The sequence below is a fragment of the Mesoplodon bidens genome, assembly GCF_964165515.1.
Source record: "Mesoplodon bidens genome assembly, chromosome: 5".
Lineage (NCBI taxonomy): Eukaryota > Metazoa > Chordata > Mammalia > Artiodactyla > Ziphiidae > Mesoplodon > Mesoplodon bidens.
Window position 1 is genome coordinate 99564405 of NC_138161.1, and position 23613 is coordinate 99588017.

Consider the following 23613-nt stretch of genomic DNA (forward strand, 5'->3'; position numbering starts at 1 on the left):
AAGATAATATTATGTAGTATTCAGCAACATAATTTCCTCTTTCTTAATAAGCAAGTAGTAGATATTTATCATAGAAAAATTTAAAAATACAAGAAAAATGAGGAAAAGTACCCATAGTTTTACTGTCTAGAGATATTATCATGGAGTGTATATTTTTGGTTTTGTATGTTCTTTCAAAGATAGGAGCAGGTGAAGCCGTTCTTAGGAATTTAGTTTTTATGAGAACCCTTTTGAAGGCTGTAAGAAGGAAAGTAGCATAACCTGCTGGGCGGAGGAAGAGGGCAAGAGCGGAAGCTAGAAGATCGGTTAGTTTACAGTACCTTGGACTAGGTCCATGATTGTGGAGATGGAGAAGAGTAGAAAGATTAACAAATATTTTGGAGGTAGAATGAACAAGACTTGGAAATGGATTGGTGAAAGGGAGAACTCTTTGCTTTTTGATACTTGTTTTGAGCAACTTCGAGTAGATGGCAGCATTCGCTGAGAAGACTGGAAGAGAGCAATTTGAGGTGGGAGAAATCATGAGTTCTGTTTTGGGTGTATTAAAGTTGAAATGTATATTAGATATGAAGTTGGTATGTTGAGGAAGCAGTTGGATGTACAGGTTTGGAGCTTCCAGAAGAGAACCTAGAGCTGGAGATAAAAATTTGGGGGTACTCAGTATATAGATGATATTCAAAGTTATAGGACTACCTGAGATCACTTAGGGGAAGAGTGTATATAGAGAAGTGAAAATTGAGTGAGCCTCAGGCACTGTTATGCTTGGAGATCTTATAGAGGAAAAAGATTGGGCACAGGACAGGAAAAACAACCAGCGAGGTAAGAGAAAAGCAGGAGACTGGTGTCATGGAAACCACGAGAGAGAAGTTTCTGGATGATGGAGGCTTGGTCCGTCAGTGCTCCTGAGATGTTTAATGAGTTGCTCACCTGGACTTGGCAACGCAGAGGTTATTAGTTTGGTCATTGGTATTATTATCCAGAGTACTAGAAGTAGGAGGTAGAAACAGATGGGAGTAATTGAATGGGAGTGGGGAAGTGAAGACAATGAGTGTGAATTAGAAACAAGTGCCCCTTGTTTAAGACACCTTATTTTCATCTCCCCCCAAACTAAATTTAATAGATGAAAAATTGTGTCTTTAATGTTTCATTCCTTGATTACTAGTATGTTTGAACATTTTTTCACATTTATTGGCCACTTGTGAATTTCTATTCCTGTCCTTTGTGTGTCTTTTTATTTGTGTTTGTCTTTTCCTGATTGACTTTCTAATTGTCAAGAATTATCTAGATACTAACAATATGTAGCCTGTTACAGAGCTTACAGAATTTTCCCCCTTATGTGTGTCGCCATTCCCCACCCACTGGGAATAAATGAGTTTGTTACCTGTGCTCCATCAGGAAGGACATGGTTAATAATGGAAAAAGCATACTTAACCATTTAACTCCTATGTATACTTTTTTTCAGGTGTAGTAAAATACACATAACGTAAAATTTACCACTGTAACCATTTTTAAGTGTACAGTTCAGTGGTATTAAATACATTTATATCACTGTGCAGCCATCACCACGATCCATCTCCACAACTCTTCATCTTGTAAAACAGAAACTCTAAACTTCTCTCTAAACTTTCCCTTACCCACAGCTATTGTCAGTCACCATTCTGCTTTCTGTCTCTATGATTTTGACTAGTTTGAGTACCTCATATAAGTGGATTCAGGCAGCAGTTGTCTTTGTGACTGGCTTATTTTACTTAGCATAATGTACTGAAGGTTCATCCATGTTGTATCATATGTCTCAATTTCTTTCCTTTTTATTTATTTATTTTTTTTGACAGTTTGCTTTATTTATTTATTTATGGCTGTGTTGGGTCTTCGTTTCTGTGCGCGGGCTTTCTCTAGTTGTGGCAAGCGGGGGCCACTCTTCATCGCGGTGCGCGGGCCTCTCACTATCGCGGCCTCTCTTGTTGCGGAGCACAGGCTCCAGACGCAGGCTCAGTAATTGTGGCTCACGGGCCCAGTTGCTCCGCGGCACGTGGGATCTTCCCAGACCAGGGCTCGAACCCGTGTCCCCTGCATTGGCAGGCAGATTCTCAACCACTGCGCCACCAGGGAAGCCCTCTTTCCTTTTTAAAGGCTGGATGATATTCCAGAGTATGTATATATCACATTTTATTTTTTCATTCATCTGTTGATGAACAATTGAGTTGCTTCCATCTTTTGGCTCTTGTGAATAATGCTCCTAGGAATGTGGGTGCCCAGATACCGGTTTGAGTCCCTGCTTTCAGTTCTTTGGGGGTATTTACACAGAAGTGGAATTGCTGGATCATACAGTAATTCTATTTTTAATTTTTTGAGGAAGCGCCACACTCTTTTCCATAGTGGCTGCACCATTTTATATTCCCACCACCAATGCACGAGGGTTCCAGTTTCTTCACGTCCTTGCTAACACTTTTCTGCTTTTTGTTTTGTTTTTCTAAAGTAGCCATGCTAATGGCTGTGAGGTGATATCTCATTGTGTTTTTGATTTGTACTCCCCTAATATTAGTGATGTTGAATATCTTTTCATGTGCTTATTGACCATTTGTATATCTTTGGAGAAATGTCAATTCAAATCCTTTGCCCATTTTGAATCGAGTTCTAAGTTTTTTGTTTAGGTCTTTGATCCATTTTGAGTTAATTTTTGTACCTGGCATTAGTTACGGGTCCAAATTCATTTTTTTGCACATAGATATCCAGTTTTCCTAGCACTATTTGTTGAAAAGACTGTTTTTTCCCCATTAAGTGGTCTTGGCACCCTTGTCAAAGATCATTTGAGCATATATGCAAGAGTTTATTTTTGGGCTGTTTTCTTCCATTGGTCTATATATCTGTGTTATGCCAGTACTGCGCTCTTTTGATTACTGTAGCTTCTAGTAAGTTTTGAAATCAGGAAGTGTGAGTCCTCCAGTTTTGTTCTTTTTCAAGATTGTTTTGGTTATTCAGGGTCCCTTGAGATTCCATATGAATTTTGGGATGGGTTTTTCTATTTCTGCAAAAAATGTCATTGAGATTTCAGTAGGTATTGCATTGACTTTGTATATGGCTTCGGGTAGTATTGACTTTTTAACAGTATTAGGTCTTCCAGTCCATGAAAATAGGATGTGTTACCATTTATTTGTCTTCTTTAATTTCTTTCAGCAATATTTTGTAGTTTTCATTGTATATATCTTTTACCTTCTTGGTTAGTTCCTAAGTATTTTATTCTTTTTGATGCTATTATAAATGGAAATATTTTTGTAATTTCCTTTTCAGATTGTTCATTGTGTATAGAAATGTAACTGATTTTTATGTGATGACTTGGTATCCTGCTACTTTGCTGAATTAATTTATTCTACCAGTTTTTTTGTGGAATCTTTAGGGTTTTCTACATATCCCCCCATATTAAAATTCCTTTATAGTCATTCAATGGATACCCTGTAATTTGCTATGGACTATTTCCAGTTTTTTATTATGAAGTTTTTTATTATATTCTAAATATATAGAAAGTGGAGAACTAATATTTAAGTTGTAGATCTGTTAAGTACAGCCCATGTATGATGTATATCACCAGTCTTGAGAGTATTTCCTTAGGATAGATTCCAAGAAATACTTGATCCTCCTCTCTTCTCATTTGTTCATAGAGAATAGAATTCTTCATTGCCATCTCCTTAAATTGGCCTCTCCTCCTTGCTTTTAACTAAACCTGCTGCCCTTTCAGTCTGTTTTCTACACTGCCACTGAATGGAGGGTGAGGGTCAGCATTGGTGCACTTTTCCCTCATAGAAAACAAGACTTATGAAGCAGATTGTTTCTATAGCATCTGTTCTGTGGGAGTTAGAAAAAAATTTTTTGAAGGCTGGGGTGCACTTTATGGATGAATTGGAATTTATTTTGATTCTTGAAGGATGAATAGCATTTCAGTAAGCAGAGAGAAGTTAGGGATGAAATGTGAACCCGTTGGAAGGTAATTAGGAGAAGTTCAGGCATGTGAACTTTGAGGACTATAGGCAGGGAGAGGTAGAAGAACTAGTTCTCCTAACCAAGGATTGTTTATTCTGTTTATCTGAAGAGTGAGCTTGGGGTAAGTGTGGGGAGAGACCTGTTATGTGGTGGTAATGAAGGCTGGCGGTGACCAGAATGCCAAGGGGCAGGAGCTTCAACTTTATTCATAATGTTTTTATTTACAGAGTTGTGGATATGTTGGTGATCGTTATTTATTTTGTTTTTTAAACTAATTTAGTTTATTTGAGTGTATACTTATTCATTGAGACATAATGCACATAAGATAGAATTCACCATTTTAAAGTGTATAATTCAGTGTGTTTTTTTTAGTATATTCACAAGGTTGTACAACCATTACTACCATCTAATTCCATAACATTTTCATGATTCCAGAAAGAAACCCCATACATATTTGCAGTCAGTCCCAGTTCCCTCCTCCCCTGGCAGCCACTTTCTGTGTCTATGGATTCGCCTGTTTCTGGACATTTCATAGAAATATAGTCATGTCACATGTGGCCTTTTGTGTCTGGCTTCTTTCACTTAATTAGCATGATATATTCAAAGTTGATCGGTGTTGTAGCATGTGTTGGTACTTTATTCTTTTTTATTGCTTAATAATACGTTGTATGATTATATCACATTTTGTTTATCCAATCATCAATTGACATTTGAGTTGCTTCCATTTTTTTCACTATTGTGAATAATGTTGTTTTAAACATTCACATACATACAAGTTTTTATGTGGACATACGTTTTTGGTTCTTTTGAATGTATACCTAGGTGTGGAATTGCTAGGTCATATAGTAATTCTGTGTTTAACTTTTTGAGGACCTGCCAAACTGTTTTCCACAGCAGTTGCACCATTTTACATTTCCACCAAAAATGTATGAGGGCTCCCATTGTGTATTCTTTTTATATTTTTAAATTTATTTATTTATTTTTGGCTGCATTGGGTCTTCATTGTTGCACGCGGGCTTTCTCTAGTTGGGATGAGCGGGGGCTACTCTTCATTGTGGTACCTGGGCTACTCATCGTGGTGGCTTCTTTTGTTGTGGAGCAGGGGCTCTAGGCCTACAGGCTCAGTAGTTGCCGCTCGCAGTCTCTAGAGCACAGGCTCAGTAGTTGTGGCACACCGGCTTAGTTGCTCCATGGCATGTGGGAGCTTCCCAGATGAGGGCTCAAACCCGTGTGCCCTGCATTGGCAGGCGGATTCTTAACCACTGTGCCACCAGGGAAGCCCACCATTGTGTATTCTTTATACGTCTATTTAATAGCTGTGTGTGTGTTTAAATTGCTTCATTGAGGTACAATTGGCATACCACAATCTGCACATAATATAAAGTGTATAATTTGATAAGTTTTGACATATTTATGCATCTGTGAAAACATCACCACAATCAAGATAGTAAACATATGCATCATCCCCCGAATTTTTCTGATACCCCTTTGTGATCCTTCTCTCTCCCTTCCCCATCATTGCCCCATACCACAACAACCACTGATCAGGTTTCTGTCACTATAGACTAGTTTGCATTTTGTATAAATGTTACCATTGTAGTATATACTTTTTTATTAAGCTGGCTTCTTTCACTCAGCATCATTTTGAAATTAATTCATGTTGCTGCATGTATTGGTTAATTCTTTTTTATTTTATTTTTTAAGTTTATTTATTTACTTATGGCTGCCTTGGGTCTTTGTTGCTACGCGCGGGCTTTCTCTAATTGCGTTGAGCGGGGGCTACTCTTAGCTGCGGTGTGCGGACTTCTTAATGCGGTGGCTTCTCTTGTTGTGGAGCACGGGCTTCAGTAGTTGTGGCACGTGGGCTCAGTAGTTGTGGCACACAGGCTTCAGTAGTTGTGGCTCACAGGCTCTAGAGTGCAGGCTCAGTAGTTGTGGCTCACGGGCTTCGTTACTCCGCGGCATGTGGGATCTTCCAGCACCAGGGCTTGAACCCGTCTCCCCTGCATTGGCAGGCAGATTCTTAACCACTGTGCCACCAGGGAAGTCCCTGGTTAATTCTTTTTTATTGAAGAGTATGTTCTATTGTATGGATATATCGCAATTTGTTTATCCATTCACCTACTAACGGACATTTGGTTGTTTTTAGTTTTTGACTATTACAACTAACATTGCTGTGAACATTTGTGTTTTTGTATGGACATAGGCTTTTATTTCTCTTGGGTAATACCTAGGAGTGGAATGGCTGGGTCATACGGTAGGGAATTTTTAATTTTTTTTAAGAAACTGCCAAGCTGTTTTCCAAAGTGGTTGGACCATTTTGCATTCCCACCACCAATGCATGAAAGTTCCAGTTGTTTCACATTCTCTATAGTTGTGTCTTTTAAACATATAGAGAAGTAAGAAGAAAACAGAAAGAGACATAAACTCTTTTGGCATTTTCCTCCCTCAAATAATGCATGTACATGGTTAGAAAACTCAAACATTGTAGTCAGGAATAAAATGAAAAGCAAAACCACTACCCAGAGGCAACTGTTGTTAAATCATTTTTTATCCTTTCTTCCAGAAAAACCTACACAGGCACCTACCCGCATATTTTGGGGGTTCTCTGCTCTTTCCCCTAGTTTACACAGAAAGAATCAAAGTATACACACCATCTGCACCTTGGCTTTTTTTCACTTTACAATTTATTTTAGAGGTATTTCCATATCAACACATTCTTTTTAATGGCTACATTGCAGAACATTTTTGCTATACGAAAACATGAATATGTTCCAGTGCAATTGATATGATAGGGAACTATTTTGAGTATAATGTGAATTTCACATTCGCTCATGCGGGATTTCATCCGCAAGAAATGCTAGGTGAATGCAGAAAACTGCACCTGCTGAATTGAGCCGTGGCAAAAATACACAAGCCACACGCAGGCACACACCTCAGACATCCTCCAGCAACCTCAGTTTGCTGTGTTATGAGCCACACCCATCCACATCTGGTGTTACACTTTTCTGTTGATTTCAGATTAGCCTCCTTACCACTTCAAGGTAACTCAACAAGCTGTAACTTTTCAGTGCCCACTTCCACAAGCAAACTTGAGGTCTTTTTCAAGGCAAACTGCCAAGTTTATTGTAGCACTTAGGTATTTCTTAACCATTTAATGTGTAGAACTGTGCTGCCATTTTTACAATATTAGATTCCTTTTTTTATTTGATTCACTTTTTTTCTTAATGTCACTGATAAAATTTTTGAGTGTTGGGCCCAAACCCATTTTTCCCATAAGCCTTGTGGTTTTTGTTATGCAATTTTATACAGCGTGGTGATTTTTAGGAATGCATATGTCACATTATAGTGGAACTGATTTATTCCATAGTATGAATGTACATAATTTCTTTTAAGTTTTGTTTTTAAAAATTATGAAATACATCATATGTATATTAAAGAGCACATATAATAAGGAGGTATGTTTTAAAGAATAATAATAGGGCTTTCCAGGTGGCCCAGTGGTTGAGAGTCCGCCTGCCGATGCAGGGGACTCGGGTTCGTGCCCCAGTCCGGGAAGATCCCACATGCCGCAGAGCAGCTGGGCCCGTGAGCCATGGCCGCTGAGCCTGCGCGTCCGGAGCCTGCGCTCCACAACGGGGGAGGCCACAACAGTGAGAGGCCTGCGTAATGCAAAAAAAAAAAAAAAAAAAAGAATAATAATAAAGTAACAAATACCTACTTAGCTATCACCCAGCTTAAGAAATAGATCAGTCGGACTTCACTGGTGGCACAGTGGTTAAGAATCTGCCTGCCAATGCAGGGGACATGGGCTCGAGCTGTGGTCCAGGAATATCCCACCTGCTGCAGAGCAACTAAGCCTGTGCGTCACAATGAAGAGTAGCCCCCGCTCTCCACAACTAGAGAAAGCCCGCATACAGCAACGGAGACACAACACAGCCATAAATAAATAAATAAATAAATTTAAAAAAAACTTAGATCACTAATACTTTTGAACCTCCTTGTGTTCCTCTCACTGATCATTTTATACCTTTTTTGAATATCTGAAATATTTGATTAAAAAATTAAATTTGAAAGTGATAACAGTCCGTGCCTCTGGTCTTCCTAATGTTGATTAGGAACTGGTCTTCCTAAGGTTGATTCCCCAGGTGACTGCCTTGCCCTCCTGCAAGTGTACACATAGCATGTACATGCATACTTGGGGAAGGATAATCTGTAAATAGATTGCTGTTTAAGGTTAATGTATAGTGGCTTTGTCATTGTTATTATTTATAATGCCTTTATTGAGTTCTAATTCACATACCATAAAATTCACTCCTTTAAGCTCATGCAGCTCAGTATCAAAAAAACAAACAACCCAATCCAAAAATGGGCAGAAGACCTAAACAGACTTTTCTCCAAAGGAGATATACAGATTGCCAACAAACACATGAAAGGATGCTCAACATCACTAATCATTAGAGAAATGCAAATCAAAACTACAATGAGATATCACCTCACACCAGTCAGAATGGCCATCATCAAAAAATCTACAAACAGTAAATGCTGGAGAGGGTGTGGAGAAAAGGGAACCCTCTTGCACTGTTGGTGGGAATGTAAATTGATACAGCCAATATGGAGAACAGATGAAGTTTCCTTAAAAAACTAAAAATAGAACTACCATACGACCCAGCAATCCCACTACTGGGCATATACCCTGAGAAAACCATAATTCAAAAAGTCATGTACCACAATGTTCATTGCAGCTTTGTTTACAATAGCCAGGACATGGAAGCAGCCTAAGTGTCCATCAACAGATGAATGGATAAAGAAGATGTGGCACATATATACAATGGAATATTACTCCCATAAAAAGAAACAAAATTGAGTTATTTGTAGTGAGGTGCATGGAGCTAGAGTCTGTCATACAGAGTGAAGTAAGTCAGAAAGAGAAAAAAAATACCGTATGCTAACACATATATATGGAATCTAAAAAAAAAAAAAGATTCTGCAGAACCTAGGGGCAGTACAGGTATAAAGACGCAGATGTAAAGAATGGACTTGAGGACACGGGGAGGGGGAAGGGTAAGCTGGGACGAAGTGAGAGAGTGGCATGGACATATATACACTACCAAATGTAAAATAGATAGCTAGTGGGAAGCAGCCACATAGCACATGGAGATCAGCTCAGTGCTTTGTGACCACCTAGAGGGGTGGGATAGGGAGGGTGGAAGGGAGACGCAAGAGGGAGGAGATATGGGGATATATGTATATGTATAGCTGATTCACTTTGTTATACAGCAGAAACTAACACACCATTGTAAAGCAATTATACTCCAATAAAGATGTTAAAAAATAAATAAATAGAGTAAACAATGTAAAAAAACAATTCACTCCTTTAAAGTATAATACTTGGGTTTTTTTTTTTGTTTTTTTTAGTATATTTACAAAGTTGTGCAACCATCACTGTATCTAATTCCAGAAAAATTTCATCAATACATAGATTTTTGTAAATAGGTAGATTTTCTAGATTAGGCAGTGTTGCTAAAGAAAAAACAATTTTCTGAAAAATGTCTTATGTTTTAAGGTACTTGTTTTCTTTCTAGAATCTCAGCTCTTGATTGAAAGGCATGAGACTTATCCCCGTAGGATTGACTGTCAGTTTGAAAGCTCCAGTGAAAAAATCCCTATTTAGTGAAGTGTGCAAAATTTGGCTTAATTTGTATATTCTCAGTGACTGTGGCCAAGAGTTTGACACAATCTTCATCTGGTCCAGTTCCTTTCTTTCCTTTTCAGCCCTTATTTGTAGACAAATCTTTTTTTTTTTTTTTTTTTTTTTCTCTTTTTGCTTCTCTTGGAAAGAAAACTTTTATGGCTTCACAACTGAAACAACAAGATTGTCATATGAGTCAGAATTATCACTTTAGATAATTCCAGTGATTTTTGTCTGAAAGTGACTCCAAGGAAGTTACTGGAATGTTATATGGCCTACCTTTTGTCAACTTAAGAAGAATTTACCGTAAATATATCAAAACCTGTAAACTTCCCAGATAGCTCAGTCTGTCATACAAAGAGTATGTTTAAGAGGTCAAGTAAAGGAAGGGTAAACCTACCTAAAGCCAGCTCTCCAGTTGTTGCACTAATGGATAGAAGCAGGGCGTTCATAATTTAGAATAGCTGTTTGATCCTAAACTCTTTTTCTTGTTACTTTGTAAGACTGGAGACAGAATACTGTCCTGAATGGATCCTGGGACAGACCTTATATAGCAACTTCTGTAGTCTTAAGTAGTTTTATTTATAATAGGAAAGTAGGTGTTTTTGACCTGGAAATATATAATACTTAAATAATGAAACAGTTTTTTTGAGCTCAGCTGTGTAAATGTCCTATTTTGCTCACCTCTTTACATGTCACACTGGGGATGGCCACATCAACTGAGTGGATCACATCAGTTTGATGCAAATGACCACCGTCTATCAGCTTCCCACCATTCTGGTCCAGTTTAAAATTGTGGCTATTTTTATTTAAAAGACCTATTTTTTCCATACCAGGTGAGTTGAAGAAACAGTGATTGTGTTGGCCGACACAGGGCTCAAACCTGTGTCCCCTGCATAGGCAGGTGGATTCTTAGCCACTGCGCCGCCAGGGAAATCCCAGCATACAGTATTTGTTTTTCTCTTTCTGACTTACTTCACTCTGTATGACGACTCTAGCTCCATGCACCTCACTACAAATAACTCAACTTCGTTTCTTTTTATGGCTGAGTAATATTTCATTGTATATATGTGCCACATCTTCTTTATCCATTCATCTGTCGATGGACACTTAGGTTGCTTCCATGTCCTGGTTATTGTAAATAGTGTTGCAGTGAACATTGTACATGTCTCTTTTTGAATTATGGTTTTCTCAGGGTATATGCCCAGTAGTGGGATTGCTGGGTCATACGGGAGTTCTATTTTTAGTTTTTTAAGGAACCTCCATACTGTTCTCCATAATGGCTGTATCAATTTACACTCCCACCAACAGTGCAAGAGGGTTCTCTTTTCTCCACACCCTCTCTAGCATTTATTATTTGTAAATTTTTTGATGATGGCCATTTTCTGACCAGTGAGAGGTGATACCTCATTGTAGTTTCTATTTGCATTTCTCTAATGATTAGTGACATTGAGCATCTTTTCATGTGTTTGTTGGCAATCTGTGTACCTTCTTTGGAGAAAAGTCTGTTTAGGTCTTCTGCCCATTTTTGGATTGGGTTGTTTGTTTTTCTGGTATTGAGCTGCATGAGCTGCTTGTAAATTTTGGAGATTAATCCTTTGTCAGTTGCTTAGTTGGCAAATATTGTCTCCCATTCTGAGGGTTGTCTTTTTGTCTTGTTTATGGTTTCCTTTTGCTGTGCAAAAGCTTTTAAGTTTCATTAGATCTCATTTGTTTGTTTTTATTTCCATTTCTCTAGGAGGTGGGTCAAAAAAGGATGTTTCTGTGATTTATGTCATAGGGTGTTCTGCCTATGTTTTCCTCTAAGAGTTTTATACTGTCTGGCCTTACACTTGTAGTGTCTGGTCTTCAATCCATTTTGAGTTTATTTTTGTGTATGGTGTTAGGGAGTGTTCTAATTTCATTCTTTTACATGTAGCTGTCCAGTTTTCCCAGCACCACTTATTGAAGAGGCAGTGCAATTTCTCCATTGTATATTTTCTCCATTGTATATTCTTGCCTCCTTTGTTAAAAATAAGGTGACCATATGTACGTGGGTTTATCTTTGGGCTTTCCATCCTGTTCCATTGATCTATATTTCTGTTTTTGTGCCAGTACCATACTGTCTTGATTACTGTAGGTTTGTAGTATAGTCTGAAGTCCGAGAGCCTGATTCCTCCAGCTCCGTTTTTCTTTCTGAAGATTGTTTTGGCTATTCGGGGTCTTTTGTGTTTCCATACAAACTGTGCAATTTTTTGTTCTAGTTCTGTGAAAAATGCCATTGGTAGTTTGTTAGGGGTTACATTGAATCTGTAGATTGCTTTGGGTAGTATAGTCATTTTCACAATGTTGATTCTTTCAATCCAAGAACATAGTATCTCTCTCCATCAGCTTGTATCATCTTTAATGTTTTTCATCAGTGTCCTATAGTTTTCCACATACAGGTCTTTTGTCTCCTAAGGTAGGTTTATTCCTAGATATTTTATTCTTTTTGCTGCAGAGGTAAATGGGAGTGTTTCCTTAATTTCTCTTTTCAGATTTTTCATCATTAGTGTATAGGAATGCAAGAGATTTCTGTGCATTAATTTTGTATCCTGCTACTCTACCAAATTCATTGATTAGCTCTAGTAGTTTTCTGGTAGCATCTTTAGGATTCTCTATGTATAGTATCATGTCCTCTGCAAACAATGACAGTTTTACTTCTTCTTTTCCTATTTGGATTCTTCTTATTTCTTTTTCTTCTCTGATTGCTGTGGCTAAAACTTCCAAAACTATGTTGAATAATAGCAGTGAGAGTGGGCAACCTTGTCTTGTTCCTGATCTTAGAAGAAATGGTTTCAGTTTTTCACCATTGAGAATGATGTTAGCTGTGGGTTTGTCATATATGGCCTTTATTATGTTGAGGTAGGTTCCCTCTATGCCTACTTTCTGGAGAGATTTTGTCATAAATGGGTATTGAAATTTGTCAAAAGCTTTTTCTGCATTTACTGAGATTATCATATGGTTTTTATCCTTCAGTTTGTTAATATGGTGTATCACATTGATTGATTTGCATATATTGAAGAATCTTGCATTCCTGGGATAAATCCCACTTCATCGTGGTGTATGATCCTTTTAGTGTGCTGTTGGATTCTGTTTGCTAGTATTTTGTTGAGGATTTTTGCATCTATATTCATCAGAGATATCGGCCTGTAGTTTTTTTGTGACATCTTTGTCTGGTTTTGGTATCAGGGTGATGGTGGCCTCGTACAGTGAGTTTGGGAGTATTCCTCCCTCTGCTGTATTTTGCATGAGTTTGAGAAGGATAGGTGTTAGCTCCTCTCTGAATGTTTGATAGAGTTCGCCTGTGATGCCATCTGGTCCTGGGCTTTTGTTTGTTGGAAGATTTTATTTTATTTATTTATTTTTATTTTAATTTTTTTGTGGTATGTGGGCCTCTCACTGTTGTGGCTTCTCCTGTTGTGGAGCACAGGCTCCAGACATGCAGACTCAGTGGCCATGGCTCATGGGCCCAGCCGCTCCGCAGCATGTGGGATCCTCCCGGACTGGGGCACGAACCCGTGTCCCCTGCATCGGCAGGCGGACTCTCAACCACTGCGCCGCCAGGGAAGCCCTTGTTGGAAGATTTTTAATCACAGTTTCAACATCAGTGCTTGTGATTGGTCTGTTTATACTTTCTATTTTTTCCTGATTCAGTCTCGGAAGGTTGTGCTTTTCTAAGAATTTGTCCATTTCTTCCAGGTTGTCCATTTTATTGGCATAGGTTGCTTGTAGTAATCTCTCATGATCCTTTGTATTTCTGCAGTGTCAGTTTACTTCTTTTTCGTTTTTAATTCTGTTGATTTGCATCTTCTCCCTTTTTTCCTTGATGAGTCTGGCTAATGGTTTATCAATTTTGTTTATCTTCTCAAAGAGCCAGCTTTTAGCTTTATTGATGTTTGCTATTGTTTCTTTCATTTCTTTTTCATTTATTTCTGATCTGATCTTTATGATTTCTTTCCTTCTGCTAACTTTGGGGTTTTTTTTGTTCTTTCTCTAATTGCTTTAGGTGTAAGGTTAGGTTGTTTATTTGAGATGTTTCTTGTTTCTTGAGGTAGGATTGTATTGCTATAAACTTCCCTCTTAGAACTGCTTTTGCTGCATCGCATAGGTTTTGGGTCATTGTGTTTTCATTGTCCTTTTTTTCTAGGTATTTTTTGATTTCCTCATTGATTTCTTCAGTGATCTCTTGGTTATTTAGTAGCGTATTATTTAGCCTCCATGTGTTTGTATTTTTTACTGTTTTTCTCCTGTAATTGATATCTAGTCTCACAGCATTTTGGTCGGAAAAGATACTTGATACGATTTCATTTTTCTTAAATTTACCTAGGATATTGTATGTCCTGGAAAATGTTCCATGAGCACTTGAGAAGAATGTGTATTCTGTTGTTTTTGGATGGAATGTCCTATAAATATCAATTAAGTCCATCTTGTTTAATGTTTAATGTTTCATTTAAAGTTTGTATTTCCTTATTTATATTCATTTTGGATGATCTGTCCATTGATGAAAGTGGGGTGTTAAAGTCCCCTACTATTATTGTGTAACTGTCAATTTCCCCTTTTATGGCTGTTACCATTTGTCTTATATATTGAGGTGCTCCTATGTTGGGTGCATAAATATTTACAATTATTTTATCTTCTTTGTGGATCGATCGCTTGATCATTATGTAGTGTCCTTCTTTGTCTCTTGTAATAGTCTTTATTTTAAAGTCTATTTTGTCTGATATGAGAATTGCTACTCCAGCTTTTTTTTGATTTCTATTTGCATGGAATATCTTTTTCCATCCCCTCATTTTCAATCTGTATGTGTCCCTAGGTCTGAAGTGGGTCTCTTGTAGACAGCATGTGTATGGGTCTTGTTTTTGTATCTATTTAGCCAGTCTATGTCTTTTGGTTGGAGCACTTAACCCATTTACATTTAAGGAAATTATTGATATGTGTGTTCCTATTACTGTTTTCTAATTGTTTTTGGTTTGTTTTCGTAGGTCTTTTCCTTCTCATGTGTTTCCTGCCTAGAGAAGTTCCTTTAGCACTTGCTGTAAAGCTGGTTTGGTGGTGCTGAATTCTCTTAACTTTTGCTTATCTGTAAAGGTTTTAATTTCTCCATCAGATCTGAATGAGATCCTTGCTGGGTACCGTAATCTTGGTTGTAGGTTTTTCCCATTCAGCACTTTAAATATGTCCTGCCACTTCCTTCTGGCTTGCAGAGTTTCTGCTGAAAAATCAGCTGTGAACCTTATGGGTATTCCCTTACATGTTATTTGTTGCTTTTCCTTTGCTGCTGCTTTTACTATTTTTTCTTTGTATTTAATTTTTGATAGCTTGATTAATATATGTCTTGGTGTGTTTCTCTTTGGGTTTATCCTGTATGGTACTCTCTGTATTTCCTGTACTTGATTGACTATTTCCTTTCCCATGTTAGGGAAGTTTTCAACTGTAATCTCTTCAAATATTTTCTCAGACCCCTTCTTTTTCTCTGCTTCTGGGACCTCTATAATTCGAGTGTTGTTGCATTTAATGTTGTCACAGAGTTCTCTGAGACAGTCCTCAGTTCTTTTCATTCGTTTTTCTTTATTCTGCTCCCTGGCAGTTATTTCCACCATTTTATCTTCCAGCTCACTTACCTGTTCTTCTGCCCCAGTTATTCTGTTATTCTTTCTAGAGTATTTTTAATTTCAGTAATTGTATTGTTCATCACTGTTTGCTCTTTAGTTCTTCTAGATCCTTGTTGAATGTTTCTTGTATTTTCTCCATTCTGTTTCCAAGATTTTGGACCATCTTTACTATCATTACTTTGAATTCTTTTTCAGGTAGCTTGCCTATTTCGTCTTCATTTATTTGGTCTTGTAGGTTTTTATCTTCTTCGTCTGTAATGTATTTTTTTGTCGTTTCATGTATTTTTTGTTTTTTTCATGGGTGGTGCTGTATTCCTGTCTTACTGGTCGTTTGGCCTGAGATGTCCAGCACTGGAGTTTGCAGGCAGTTGGATAGAGCTGGGTCTTGGTGCTGAGGTGAGGACCTCTGGGAGGGCTCACTCAGATTGATATTCCCTGTGGTCTGATGTTCTCTGTTAGTGAGCAGTTTGGACTCGGAACTCCCACCACAGGAGCTCGGGCCCGACCTTCAGACTGGGAACCAAGATCCCACAAGCTTCGTGGAAGGGTTAAAAAAAAAAAAAAAGAGAAGAGAGAAAGAAGAAGAGGAGCAGTACAATATCAAAGAATAAAACACAAAATAAAATTAGAAAGATAATAAATGTATTAGTAGAAATAAAACTATAATTGAGACAACTGCAACAAGGTAAAAGAAAACCACAACAGAAAAAAGAAAAAGAAAGGGGGGGAACAAGTTAAAAGGAGGGATCACTAACAAAATATAAAGAATAAAATAAAATTAGAGAAATAAAAGATTTATTAGGAAAAATAAAAATTTAAAAGAATCAAGAACAATGAATCAACAAGGTAAAACAGAAGCCCAATCTAAAAGAGGAAAACAGAAAAGAAAACAGAAAAAAAAAAGAAGAAAAGCCTTGGCTTTGGGGGCAGAGTTTAGGCGGGGGTGGAACTTAGGCAGGGGTGGGGTTTAGGGTGGGGCAGGACCTAGGCCGGTGGGGGCGGTGACGTTTGAGTATGGGGCGGGGCCTAGGCGGGGCACTGTTCAAGCCTGGGTCCGGTTCTCTGCTCAGGACCTGTGCAGAAGGGGAGAGGCAGCACGTGGAAAGAAGGGCCTCTGGAATGTGGAGTTCCGGAGTTAGGAGGTAGGGCGCTGAGTGAGCATGTGTGGGTGGGGTTTAGGCCGCGCGCGTTGGAGGGGGACCGAGTGTAGAGGTGGAGCCCTGGGTGGGGGTGAGGCGCGGTGCTTGGGTTCTGCACAGCAGGAGGGAGGCTCTGAGGACAGAGGATTAGGCCCAGGAGCCCAACAGGCTTCCCGGTGCCTAAGTGGACAGGGAAAGTGCTGGCCCCGTTCCCTTCCGTTCCTCCGTGCCCCTCCCCCACCATCTCCCCCAGGGTCTCCCCCCATCGCCGTTGGCCCCCTAACCGTGGGTGGGTCCTGCTGGGTGTAGGAACTCCTCCCCTACCCCAGCCGCCTCTCAGGGGTGCCGGTCCCGGAGGTCCGGTCTTACCTTTGCTCCCCTTTCCCTCCCTCCCACTCCCTCAGGACCCGCATGGCTGGAGGGGGCCTAGAGGATCAGGCCTGGGATCTCAACAGGTTCCTGGGGGCCCAAGTGGACAGGGGAACCTGGTCACTCTCCCTTTTGATCCTCTGCCCTCCCAGTGCTTCCCCAATTTCCCCCTTCTGGCATGGGATCCCTTCCCCTCCGCTAGCTGCCACTTTGGGGAGCCAGTCCCCTCCTGCCTCCACTTCTCTTCCCCCTTCACTCCTCCCATGCCACATGTCCTACCCGGTTGCTGGGGGTTCCTCCCGTCCCCTTCGGTGTCCGTGGTCCCCCACTGGTGCCTGCTAGGTGCCCTAGTTGTGAGGAGACGGGCATTCCGCATCCTCCTAGTACGCCATCTTGACTCCACCTCTCCTGATTTCTTTTTTTAAATTTATTTTATTGAAGTTTAGTTGATTTGCAAGTTGTGTTAATTTCTGCTGTACAGCAAAGTGATTCAGTTATACGTATGTATACGTTTTTCTTTTTCATATTCTTTTCCGTTATGGTTTTTCACAGGATATTGAATATAGTTCGCTGTGCTATACAGTAGAACCTTGTTGTTTATCCAGACAGAAGTTTTAAATTTCTCACCATTCTGAGTTAACATGATGAAATCTCATGCCATCCCAGTTCTGTCCCACCTGGGATGTGAACCATCCCTTTGTCCTGTGTATTCTGCCCATTAGTCACTTAGTAGCCATCTTGGTATCTCATCAACTGTTGCGGTATCAGTGCTCATGTTTAAGTCGTCCTTATTGTACTTAATGATGGCACCAAAGTGAAAGAGTGGTTATGCTGGCAATTCAGATATGCCAAAGAGAAGCCGTAAAGTGCTTCCTTTAGGTGAAAAAGTGAAAGTTAATAAGGAAAGAGAAAAGTTGTATGCTGAGGTTGCTAAGATCTGCCTTACAAATGAATCTTCCATCCGTGAAATGGTCAAGAAGGAAAAACAAATTTGTGCTCGTTTTTTTTTCACACCTCATATTGCGAAATTTATGGCTACAGTGTGTGAAGAGTACCTAGTTAAGATGGAAAAGGCATTAAATTTGTGGTGAAAGAGATGAACAGAAGACAGGGTTCATTACTGTTCTTTGTTTCAGGCATCCACTGGGGTCTTGGAACGTATCCCCCACAGGTAAGGGGGGACTAGGGTAGACTCGGTTTTGTGTATAAGACCTGGCTTAGAATAACTAGGATGGAGGTTTTTTTTTTTTCTTTTTTAACATCTTTATTGGAGTATAATTGCTTTACAATGGTGTGTTAGTTTCTGCTGTGTAACAAAGTGAATCAGGTATACACATACATATATCCCCATATCTCCTCCCTCTTGCGTCTCCCTTCCACCCTCCCTATCCCACCCCTCTAGGTGGTCACAAAGCACCGAGCTGATCTCCCTGTGCTATGATCTCCCTGTGCTATGCGGCTGCTTCCCACTAGCTATCTATTTTACATTTGGTAGTGTATATATGTCCATGACACTCTCTCACTTCATCCCAGCTGACCCTTCTCCCTCCTCGTGTCCTCAAGTGCATTCTCTACACCTGCATCTTTATTCCTCTCCTGCCCCTAGGTTCTTCAGAACCACTTTTTTTTTTTTTTTTTTTTTAGATTCCTTATATATGTGTTAGCATACGGTATTTGTTTTTCTCTTTCTGACTTACTTCACTCTGTATGACAGAGTCTAGGTCCATCCACCTCACTACAAATAACTCAGTTTCATTTAGGATGGAGTTTTTGTTGGTACCAACTTAAATGAAAATCAGAACAAAATCTTCTCTTCTCCCTTTTAGATTTCCCTTGATCTGAGTCTTTCCTATAAATAGGCTACTTCAGATTGCTTGTATTGTGAAAAATAAGCATAATTTTGGGAAGAAGATTTTCAGTTATCAGTATCAATGGGAGATGGCAGCTCTATGAGTCATCTTCAAATAGAGGAAAAAGTTTAAATTGACACTGAAATATATATTTTGATTTTTTTGAGAGGACTTCTTCATGCCTAATGATTTTTGTCAGTATAATATTAAAATGGTTATTCTTTCTGAGCATGCACATTAGGCAGTCTTTGAGAAGCCTGGATGGTGTTGGAGTAAAAGCTGCTGCTATTTTTAGTTTGCACGGTAAGGTATAATTCATGCAATGGATCATATGTATTTGGATTACTGAAAGTCAGTTGCATTTATATATTTCTAAAGGTCCAGTGTTACACCTATGCAGTTCAAATCACCTTGCTTCTGGATCTCCCCAGTGCTTTATTTATTGCTGGTAATAAAACCTTCTAGTCACGATGCACAGTTCTTTTAATACCCTGCTGGACTGGATTTGTATCTGCTTATATTCGCAAATGAAAACTGGTCTCTCGTTTTCCTCTGAGGATGTCTTTCGACCACATCTCCATAGATTTAGATATATTGTTTCCTTTTTGCTGATAATTTTTAAATAGTCTTATTGAAATTTCCTTCTTTCATATCATAGTGAGTTTTTGTTAATTTCATATTTAATTTTATCAAAATCAGAGAATATAGCTGTAACATTTCCTAATTTTGTAGTAATTGAGACTTTCTTCATATAACTTATATAATTTAATTTAATGAATTTTTCTAGCTATTTAAAATATTTTTTGTTGGGTTCAGAGTTGTATGTATATATTAAATCTGGCTTGTAAATTGTATTATCTATATCATTTATATTTTTATTTGTTGTCTTCTTGATCTTTTAAATTTCTGAGAGACATATGTTCAACTTCTCTTATGATTGTGATTTTCTTAAATTCTTGTATTTCTGGTTTGTTTTGTGTTTTGTATGTCTTGACATGATGCTGTTTGATTTATAGTTTATGACATATCTTTGCGATTGTGTCTTATTTTTTTTAAGATGTTGGGGATAGGAGTTTATTAATTAATTAATTAATTAATTAATTTGTGCTGTGTTGGGTCTTCGTTTCTGTGCAAGGGCTTTCTCTAGTTGTAGCAAGCGGGGGCCACTCTTCATCGCGGTGCGCGGGCCTCTCACTCTCGCGGCCTCTCTTGTTGCGGAGCACAGGCTCCAGACGCGCAGGCTCAGTAGTTGTGGCTCACGGGCCTAGTTGCTCCACGGCATGTGGGATCCTCCCAGACCAGGGCTCGAACCCGTGTCCCCTGCATTAGCAGGCAGATTCTCAACCACTGTGCCACCAGGGAAGCCCTGTGATTGTGTCTTTTAATAGTAACATAATTTTTTTGTATTAAATGGTTTTTGCCTTAAATTATTCTCTCTGCCAATAATCTTGCCATGTGTGCTTTTTGTTTGCATGTGTCTGTGTGTAATTTCTTTGCATATCCCTTTATTTTAAACATTTAGCTATAATACCTTTGAAGGTATAGCAATATCAACAAATAGATTTGTAAGTATTATAGAAAGAATGATGAAAGCCAGTAGTTTGTTCCCTGTGGGTATTTGTATTTTGGCATGTATTTTAGTTATCCCTTCACTTATTTATTCAGCAAATAATTTATTGAGACCTTCCAGGAACTTTGGAGAGGGAATGTGGGGAGAGCTGTGTTCGGTAGTATGATCAGGGAAGGCCTTCTCTGATAAGGCGGGCATTTGAGCTAGCATCTGGTTAAGCTAACCTGGGGGAAGAGCATTCCAAGCAGAAGGAACCATAAGTCCTAAAACCCTAGGGAATGATTGAGGTGTTTTTGAGGAATAGAAGGAAAACCAAGGCTTACTTGGTGGTGCAGTAGTTAAGAATCTGCCTGCCAAAGCAGGGGACATGGGTTCGAGCCCTGGTCTGGGAAGATCCCGTATGCTGCAGAGCATCAAGGCGCGTGCACCATAGTTACTGAGTCTGCGCTCTAGAGCCCGCGAGCCACAACTACTGAGCCCATGTGCCACAGCTACTGAAGCCAGCATGCCTAGAGCCCATGCTCCGCAACAAGAGAAGCCACTGCAATGAGAAGCCCACTCACTGCAATGAAGAGTAGCCCCTGCTCACAGCAGCTAGAGAAAGCCCACGCACAGCAACAAAGACCCAATGCAGCCAAAAATAAATAAATGAAATAAATAAATTTAAAAAAGAACAAAGATAAAAAACATTTAAAAAAAACGAAAGAAAATCAGTGTGTCTGGATCTTAATGATTAAAGATGGAGAAGCAGGCAGGACCCAATTCATGTAACATTTTGTAGGTCATGTTAGGGAGTATGATTTTATTCTAAGAGTTACGGAAAGCCACTGGAAGATTTCAAGCAGGAGAGGGCATGTTCAGATATGTTTGTATAGTCCTTTTCTGAGCTGAGCTACAGTTTACATACAGTGAAATACACAGATTTTAAGTGTACAGTTGGAATGAGTTTTTAACGACTGCATGTACCCGTGTAACCCACACCTTTATTAAGATAAAAAAATATTTCGGGGCTTCCCTGGTGGCTCAGTGGTTAAGGATCCGCCTGCCACCGCAAGGGACATGGGTTCAAGCCCTGGCCCGGGAAGATCCCACATGCCGCAGAGCAACTAAGCCCCTGTGCCACAACTACTGAGCCTGAGCTCTAGAGCCCGTAAGCCACAACTACTGAGCCTGCGTGCCACAACTACTGAAGCCTGCGCGCCTAGAGCCCGCGCACTGCAACAAAGAGTAGCCCCTGCTCACTGCAACTAGAGAAAGCCCGTGCACAGCAACGAAGACACAACACAGCCAAAAAAAAAAAAAAAAAAGACCAAGTCCAAGAACCACACCATGCACAACCAGTCCCGAAAATGGCACAGAAATGGCATCAAGAAACCCCAATCACGATGATATGAATCTCTTAAGGGGGTGGACCCCAAGTTCCTGAGAAATAATGTGTTTTGCCAAGAAGCACAAGAAGGGCCTAAAGAAGATGCAGGCCAACAACACCAAGGCCATGAGTGCACATGCTGAGGCTATCAAGGCCCTCGTAAAGCCCAAGGAGGTCAAGCCCAAGATCCCAAAGGGCGGCAACCACAACCTCAGTCAGCTTGCCTACATTGTTCACCCCGAGTTTGGGAAACAGGCTCATGCCCATATCGCTAAGGGTCTAAAGCTTTAAGGCTCTGCTGGCCAAAGGCCAAGGCCAAGGCCACAGCTGCAGTTACAGCTGCAGCTCCAACTCTAGTCCAGCTCAGGCTCCCAAAGCTGCCTAGGCCCCCACAAAGGCTCCAGAGTAGAGGCCTTTATCTATCAATGTGAGGACAGAAGGACTGGTGTGACCCCTGGGCTGCTGTCTTCATGGGACTGGTGTCCTCCTGTGCTATTTGTACAAATAAATAGGGGGGAAAAAGATATAAAATATTTCTGTCACCCCAGAAAGAGTCTTTATTCCTCTTCTCAGTCCGTCTCCACTACCAGCACCCCAACTACTATTCTGTTTTCTTTCACCATAGATTAATTTGTGTGTTCTTGAACTTCATGTAAATAGGATCATTCAGTATGTGCTCCTATTATGTGTCTGGCTTCTTTTACTTACCATAATGAAGATTTATTCCTGTTGTTGGTTGGATCAGGAGTTCATTGGTTATACTACAATTTGTTTACCCATTCTCCTGTTTTGTTTTTTGTAGACATTTTTGAAATGTCTATCTGGCTAATAGAAGAGAATGGATTCTCTCATTCGCATGTTTAATAAAGGAGCACTAGTTGTCTTATTTACAGAGGGGAAGATGTTTTGTTTGAAATGAAAATTACAGAAAGGACAGAGCTAAAGAATTATAAAATCATTATTAACATGTTAGGAGCATCTGTCTGTATGGAAGCAGATGGAAAATGATTGTACTGCTGCTCCCCATCCCCCTTCTTAAATCAGATAGGAAAAGTCATCTTGAGTGAAAGCACGAAATACAGTGGTTCTGATGAGATTCAAATGCCATGAGGATCACAGAATTTTTTATTGAGAAGGTACCTCACTTAGTAAAGTTTCCAGGAACCTTATTTATCAGATTTTATTCCTTTACCCAAGAGTTGGCCATATCTTGTATGATGTGGTGTTTGCAAGACAGGGTTCCAGGACTAGATTCTAGAGATTCTAGGTCTTCTCTAACATGAGAACTAAGACCTTTTACTAATAATTTCTAGTGACTCTATATTACATAATTTTTGGGTTAAATTGTACAATTTTCCTTTAAAAATTATTTTTCTTTTCAAAGGATAGAGCATTAAAAAGTTTTGTTTTGTTTTTGGTATTTAACCTTTTTCAAAAACTTAGACTTGTTTATGTTATTTGAATGGGTGTGATACAGGGTGGTTTTGCTTTCTTACATTATATTACAATACATGGAGGGAGGGGAATGTCTATTTTTAAAGTTTAAATGGACAGTGTTTACTTTTTATAAAGAAGCTATTTCAGTGAGAGAAAATTTTTAAATTAGAGGAATCAGCATTACATACATTTCTGTATTTGGATTTGGTCCCATGGTATGGAGAAAATCCTTTCTCACAGACAAATTATGAACAGTAACTGATTTTCTTTTTTAACAGTTTCCCACATCAGTATTCTTTTCAATTTCATTTGATTCAAACCCTTAAGAGGATTAGTAAGACATTTTGTTTCAAAGTTGAACCTGACGATATCTAACAACTGTTCGTATTTCCTTTTCATAAATCTCAAAGACAGACAAGAAGAATCCAAAACTTACTATTACATGGATCATTTGTTACACATTCCACATACTTACTTATTACATCATGGTGAGAGCATGCCTTGGCAGATGTGCCTAGCCTTAGGTAGCATATACTTGAATGTGGCATGTATGTCCTTTAGTATTGTTCTTGGTAGAAC

The 23613-nt window shown here is 39.2% G+C and overlaps 1 protein-coding gene and 1 pseudogene across 6 annotated transcripts in view; both read left to right on the plus strand.

Moving 5' to 3' along the window:
• YEATS2 (YEATS domain containing 2) overlaps positions 1 to 23613 on the plus strand; it is a 110737-nt gene that overhangs the window by 1010 nt on the left and 86114 nt on the right. The window lies entirely within an intron of this gene.
• On the plus strand, positions 468 to 22006 carry LOC308617948 (large ribosomal subunit protein eL29-like; annotated as a pseudogene). The gene is made up of 2 exons: positions 468 to 575; positions 21480 to 22006. The product of its transcript is annotated as a large ribosomal subunit protein eL29-like (transcript).